We start from the raw sequence: 7,500 nt of genomic DNA, 5'->3' as shown, positions 1-7,500 counted from the left end.
AAAGTTGAATGTAGAGAAAGTGTAAGACGTTCCAAGGAATTCGTCTATAAAATAACATCAAATTGCTGAAGGAAGACTGTTATTGTTAAGCTTATATTAACAAAATAATCCCAAGCTTGCACAAGATATAAAGTCGATATGTGGGAGGCGTTGAGTTGCCAAGACCAGAGAAGTGATGTGTAAATAACAGTCGTCTTAATAGGAGGAAAAAATTAAGGACAAGAGATGAGATGAGTCTGACTTGATCGACTGACTGGACGAGTTTTTGTGGGTGGCATCCGCTGCTGGTGGGACGATAAATCATTGGGTAATTAATTGTGGTTCCTGGGATGAGATAAAGGGTAAATGCAGGGCAAAAAAAAAAAAAAAAAAACGTGTAAAGTCTCTCCCGTCTAAGTGTAAGCTCGTGTCATCCCGCAGTGGCATTGTGCTTGACTGTCTGTCCACGCCTGGGAGAGTCTCATTCGGTAGCTTAGTAACAGCACAACATACTCGCTTCCCCTGTTCAACTTTTTCCTCAATCTTAGCTTCTTCGGTTTATTGATGACCTTACACAACTTGACGGCTGACTGACGCTAAGGACATCACAGGACTTAACATTGCAGGAGGTGAGTGAGTGAGGGTGAGGGAAGTTACTCGGTTTCTGACAGTTATCTCTGTACATGATGTTGTCTTTGCTTGATGTTAAACCTGATATCGTGCCCACGCCTGACTTAATCTTGGTCGGCAGGTAACACAACATACTCGCTTTCCCTGTTCAACTTTTTCCCTTAATCTTAAGTCCTTTGGTGTACTGATAACCCTAAACAATTCGACGGCTGACTGACAATAAGATCACAGGAATTGAGATTGAGGGAAAGTGATCTTGTGCAGATAAGTGGGGGAGGTTATTCGATTTCTGACCACTACTATTATCTCTGCACATGATACTGTCTGTGTTTGCTAAACCTGATATATATCTTGTCCGCACTTCGTATGGTCTTTGTAGCTGCCCGGAGGCAGCTAAAGGATTTTAGACCCACACGGTGACGTGAGTCGTTTATTGCATTCGGTCAAACCTGAAGACATATAATAAACATGAGACGTGCGTAGCACTACTAACCATTACATACTGTATCAAAACCATTACATACTGTATCAACATAATGCATCACTAATCAAGGATTATGCTAATTAGGGCAATCAACCCCTCGTAATACAGATGTGGAACTCACGTGTTTGGGGTCTTAAGGAGGCTTGTCACCAAGCAACACCTGCGTCTGTATTGTAGTGGTCTGATCGTTTCTGGAGTAGTCACACTCTAATTCGGTGGCGGTACAAAGGAATCTGCCCCTCTGGGCTTCGTCCCTGCTGGCCTATCTTATTCTACAGTCACTTCTAAACCTCTTGCTGGCTAGAAAATGGAAAGTGTATTGTCTCAATAATTTTTTTCTTTCCTGTAGGTGCCTGGCAAGACCGTGTTGTGTCTCCAGAGTTGTCAGTTGTTGTATACCGCAAAAAAAAAAAAAAAGATACTCCCGTTTCGAAATTGGTACATCTCTGCAACCACGAACCAACCATGGATAAAACTCCTACCATTTCAAAAGGTGAATATTTGAAACTTTGTTTCCCGCCTTTTCAAATGTCAGAGTTTTATTCATAGTATACTCGTGACTGCAGAGATTTAGTAATTTCAAATCGGGTTCATATTTTTTTAAACACCTTTTCACAGACTACAGAGATAATTAGATTCTTATGGATGGATTCTTTTTTCAATCGATGATACAGAATCCTTAAGCAGTCACCAGAACTTTGAAAACCTTTGAAAATTCCAATACCTCCCACTCATACCAGCTGAAGTCGTGATAAGGAACATAAGCGTCTACGAATATGGATCTTACGCTCACGAGACGCCACACTGGTTAGGTTAATGCACGTCTGATCCATCACAACACAAAAGACCGCAAAGGTTCACCAGCCGGCCTACACAAAGCGACTCCTGGGAAATTAATACCTAGTCTCCTCCTCATCCACTTACATATCAATCTCATTCTTCTTATAGATCCATCTAATTTTTATCTTCAAGCTTTCTCTCGTTTCTTTGAACTCTCTAGCAACCTATCTCCAGTGCATGTTTTTATTTTATTCATTTATTTTATTTTACTTTACTTTTGTTCAATTTAAATATCTACATGCGAGCCAGTTCTCAATTCGAAGCCCTATGTGAGTCACTCCTTAATTCGAACCCAGTTGTATAAGCCAATCTTCAACTTGAACCCAGCAAGTCGAACCTAAACAACCAATCTTCAACATGAACCCCCAACCATTTCGCCCAAGCAATAGGTCAACTTTGAATTCTAATCTAACCCACACAACTCGAACTTAAGAGACCAATCCCCAATTCGAACCCTTGTAACACGCCTACCCCCAATATGAACCCTTAATAGATCCCTCCATATAACGCATCTCACTTCCTCCTCTCTAACCCCATCACGCGACTCCTCCACTCTTATACACAGCTTCCATCACCACATCTGCGTCTTTCCCGTGCATATCCTTGGCCTGCCACGTGACTATGAGGAGAGGAGAGGAGAGGAGGAGGGGTACTGGGGAGGGTGAGCACGGCGGCTTGGCTTGGCTGTGGTCAGGCTGGACGAAGAGGTCACGAGGAGCGAGGATGCGGTCTGGTTTTGTAAGGGTATTATTTTTATATGGAGGTAAAGACATGGTTTCTCTCCGACACGTGGACAAAGTGAGTGATGTGTTGATTAAATGGATTAACTTCCCTCACCACAGAGATTACCGTGAAGTACCGCGTCTGAGGGAAACTGTGATTATGTCAGGGTACTCAAGGTGAATGGAAGTAAGAGTTATGTAGGAATAATCAACACGAAATAGTAAAAGGTAACTGATACTTTTTCCGCTGGGGACGTCTCTGTTAACATTGAGGTCACTGTATTAAACTATTTGGATGGACATTAAAAAGAAAAAAAAAATTCACCTTTGCCAGGCTACAGAAGAGCGTATTTGAGACAGTACGTAAAAATATCTTGAAAATTATAGTTGGCTATGAGAAAGAACGATTAGCAGCGAAAGATTTAAGATGGAAAGTGTCTTGTGAAATTTGATCTATTTAAGAGTATACAATAAGAAGATAGATAAGAGAAATAAGAATAAGTCACCGCGAAATAATGCAGAAGCGAGCAGCTGTCACGGAGAATGACACGCAAAGAGAAACAGCCACGCGAATGATGAGAGAGAGAGAGAGAGAGAGAGAGAGAGAGAGAGAGAGAGAGAGAGAGAGAGAGAGAGAGAGAGAGAAACACAAACAAGGTAGACTGAAACAAGCCGGCAGACACATCCCTGCATAACACGCAAATACACCTACATATACCCACCTGTCATTCCCTTTCATAAATTCACCTGTTTACTTAAATTCCCACATCAACCAACAACCTTACCACTTGAACCTCCTATAGTCATCAACCAATTTACTCACCAACCAACATCTTATAACCATACTCATAACTAAAACACGGAACCTAAGAAGGAAGCAAACGAATCGCAGAAAGGAGGAATAAAGTACAGGGAAAAGAGAGAAGAAAATGTGGGGGGAGAGAAGAGGGAAGGGGCAGAGGATATGAGGAGGCTGGGAGGGTAAAGAGCAGTTTCAAATTCATCCTGTTTCGTCCTAATCTGCCCCCAGCGCGGCTTCTGCAGACGATGAAGACGATGCTTACATAAATTGTGGTGGCGGCAGGAGGAGGAGGAGGAGGAGGAGGAGGAGGAGGAGGAGGAGGAGGAGGTGGTGGTAAGGAGATATTACAGAAAGGAAAGAGTAAAAGGAGAGAGGAAAAGAAAGGAATTTAAAGGAAGAGAGATGGAGAGAGAACGGAGGAAGTGATGTTTAAGAGGAAAAGGAAGAGAAGATAAAATAAAAGAGATGAATGGGAGAGAAAGGAGGGAATAGAAAGTAAATAAAAAGATAAAGGAATGGAAATAAGGATTAAAAAAAGAGGGAAAAAACAGGAAAAATGAAGAAAATAGAAACATAAAAGGAGGGAAAAAAAGAGAAAGTACGTACGAGAGAATATGAAAGAAAAGAAGAAGAAAAGGCAAGAGAGAGAGAATAAACATCGAGGTGGGAAGAGATGAAGGGGAAGAGATAGAGGGGAGGAGAGAGAAGTGAGGGAGAGGGAGGGAGGGAGTAGGGGGAGGGGGAGGGGGAGGCCTCTAAATAATCTGAAATAAACTCTTAATGGTTTTGGTTATCTGAGAGGATCTGTTGCCGCCGCCCCCTCCTCCCCCATCCTCCCATACCCTCCTCCCCCTCGGCTCCCTCCCCAACCACAAGCTTTTGGGCCACGGAACCACAACTGGGGGGAGGGGGGAGTGATTAAGCTTCTCGGCTGTTATGTGTGTGTGAGAGAGAGAGAGAGAGAGAGAGAGAGAGAGAGAGAGAGAGAGAGAGAGAGAGAGAGAGAGAGAGAGAGAGAGAGAGAGAGAGAATGGAAATTAATGTAGCGAAGGAAATTACGTAAAAACTATGGAATCTTTATGAAAGTATAAAAAGGGGGAGATGAAGAAATAAGAAATAAATGAAATCAATGTTAATATAAAGCATGTCTATAGTTTTATTAGTAATCAATCAGTTTAGTTTCCTTTATATATTTCATTCATATTCCTTTTCATCTATTTATTTACCTCTTAATTCGTCATTATCCTTCATTTAATTTCATTAGTTTTATCCTTTTTACCCATCCACTTACGTATTCTTAACCTTTTCTTTCATCTTCTACTTATGTATTTTTTTGTTTTAATTTGTTTTCTATTCATTTTTTATCTTATTTTAAAATTTTATTTACCTACTCATGTATTTACTTTTTCATCTGTTCTATTCATCTTTTACTTATTAATCCAGTTATATATATTCGTTTATTTATCCATTTATGTAAGTATTCTTAACCTTTATTCTATTCACTTATTTACCTGTGTATTCTTTATTTTTTTTACATAATATCTGGTATTTAACTAGTAGAGGTATTGGCGGATCAGAGAAAAAGGAAAGGAATACGATCGTTTAACACTGTACTTCCCTCTACTCTTAAGTTTCATATTCACTACGGACAAGGAAAAGTGGTACGGGTATTCTCTACCGTCTCAATTACATCCACATGCACTTCCCGCCACAGCGTCTCTGTCACTTATTCATAAACACTCTTCTGCCATAAGGACTGTTTTTCAAAGGCTACAGAGAAAATAAGTAAGATTTTCAAAGGTAACAGAGACTAGCAGGGGAGTTTTCAAAGCCTATAGTGGGTCACAGAGAGGAGTAGAGTGATTTCAAAAGGCTACAGAGGAAATTAGAGGGATTTGAAGACCACAGAGATAACTGATCGGATTTTCACTGATGTTTTTTCCCATTGGAGATGCAAAATCCTTGTTAAGCCCTCGAGAATAATAAAAAAAAAAAAAACCTTGAAAACCCCCAGTAACTTCCAGTCGAACCTGTTAAAATGTAAGAGACAGGATTACGGCAGCTTTAAGGGGTAGGTTCCTTCTATCATATTCTGAAACACTTCTGCGCCGCACCTCCACTACACTCAAAAGACTCTAGTTGAAGTGACACGGATTTTTAGGGTATTTGATTTTTGTGAATGTGTTCTAGTGACAGATTAACAAGAATTCTACATTATTAACACGAAAACCACTCGAAGACCCAGCTAATCATCTGGGGCCTTTGAAAATAGCCGTCGTGGGAGAACAAAGCGTTTCAGAATACAAGTCTAGCTCTTTTACTACCATAGTCGTATTTTAGTAACATTTAGAGCAATATAGAAATATGGCTGGCATGCACAGATAGACTAAAGAGAGATTAAAAGACTGATTTTGCATCTTCCACGCTACATGAATATTTAACATGCTTTAATACAAAAATAAGGATCTGAAAAGTTGTATGGGATTATGGGAGAAGAATATCTGAAAGGGCTAGTATCCAAAAGAACACCCTTGAAAATCCTCAGTAATTTCCAATGGAGCTTGTTAAAATGTAGGAGACAGGAGTGACGGAAGCTGTAGATGGTCTGGCCTTTGTCTCAACACGCGGGGATTGGACACATAGCTGAGGCAAGAAAGGAGTCACTTGAGAATGACGGTGACGTATTCTCTAGATGGGTTTTCCTATTGGCCTCATAACGCAGGTATTTCCCAGTATTAATTATGCCGCCGTGGAGGTCCTGGGGTGTTCCGGCTTCCTCGTGGCGCTACGTCGAGATGCTGCGCTGGTGAATACTTGCAGGTGAAAGAAACTGTATGCCTTAGATTTAGTTTAGTCTTAAGTGCGGTGGGAAAAATTGTATTCCGGTGAAAAATGTGTGTCATTAAACCGTTCTTTCAATCAAGGTAGTGAAATACATATAATTCCTTTTTTTTTTTTCTATTTAATGTGGTGGATGATCATATTCCTGAATTATATATATGACAGCCACTACACTGTTCTTTCCATCCCGGTAATGAAACATGCATAAATTCCGTTGTTTCCTATCAGTACGTTCTTAACTACTATGATAACAAATATAATAGTCGTCAATATATAAACGTGTTCCTCTAAAAAAATATTATAACCATTAAACTATTCTTTCTATGCCAGCAAGAAAATATATGCATGTCCATTTTTTCTGTTAGTGCATTAGTGTGTGGATATTCTGTCATCGTGGGTGAAAACTGCTAATCTTGTTTTGAAAAGAAGCAACAACCATTAAATTATTCCATCCTGTGAAGAAATATAACGGCAAACAACCTCTTTTCTTTATCTTGGTAAGGGAAAACACACAAGTTCATGTTTTTTTCTAATCTTCTTCAGGAAAATTAATCTACTATTTTATTCCTTCAGCATCAATGTATTCCTTCTATTCCCTTCCGTAAATATCTTTTTAATTCTGCAAAGAAAAAAAAACCAGCAATAATAATAAACCTATCCTTTCTATTCCCTCAAAAACATGAAGTAATCAATTCTTTTCACACCACTTCAAGATACACATTGATTCAAGACACATACATTCATCAATCACGAACGCAAATTATGAAAAAAAAAATAATAAAAATCAACACTCGATGGTAGAAAAAGGGAGATTATTAGATACACACGTGAGGAAGATAATTAGGGAAGAAAGGAAATGTGCTAGATGGGGAGGAAGGTAATGAGGGGGAGGGGCGAGGATTAGTGATGGGGGATGGGGAGAGAGTCATTAGTGAGGCCCCCAGTGGAGTATTCATATGTACTCATCCCTGGCTCTCATCTACTCTCTCCCCCCCACACCACACCCCACTTCTCGTTTTCTATGCAAATTTCATGTTCTATTTCCCGTGGTAATTTGGGGTTAATGGTATGTTGGTTTTAATTTCAATTTTTTTTTTTATGTATCTTTGTCAGTACTTTTCATTTAATGTCGAGTGTAGTGAATCTCTCTATGTTTACAGGTCAGAGAAGGTAGTAGTAATGGTGGCGGTGTGATGGTGGTA

At 39.9% G+C, this 7,500-nt stretch overlaps 1 protein-coding gene and 1 long non-coding RNA gene across 3 annotated transcripts in view; one reads left to right on the top strand and one right to left on the bottom strand.

The window, feature by feature from the left end:
- The window catches only part of LOC135105919 (trithorax group protein osa-like), a 90,599-nt gene that overhangs the window by 49,754 nt on the left and 33,345 nt on the right, over window positions 1-7,500 (top strand). The window lies entirely within an intron of this gene.
- Window positions 5,879-7,500, bottom strand: part of LOC135105920 (uncharacterized) — a 145,090-nt gene continuing 143,468 nt past the window's right edge. The window contains exon 6 of one of the 2 annotated variants that reach the window (XR_010271058.1): window positions 5,879-6,917. This is a non-coding gene — a long non-coding RNA (uncharacterized LOC135105920). The remainder of the gene's footprint in view (window positions 6,918-7,500) is intronic. The other variant, XR_010271056.1, reaches the window with a different exon arrangement.

The sequence above is a fragment of the Scylla paramamosain genome, chromosome 12 (assembly GCF_035594125.1).
Source record: "Scylla paramamosain isolate STU-SP2022 chromosome 12, ASM3559412v1, whole genome shotgun sequence".
NCBI classification, from domain to species: Eukaryota; Metazoa; Arthropoda; class Malacostraca; order Decapoda; family Portunidae; genus Scylla; species Scylla paramamosain.
The sequence above is the reverse complement of the archived record's forward strand: the minus strand, read 5'-3'. Positions and strand labels throughout refer to the sequence as shown.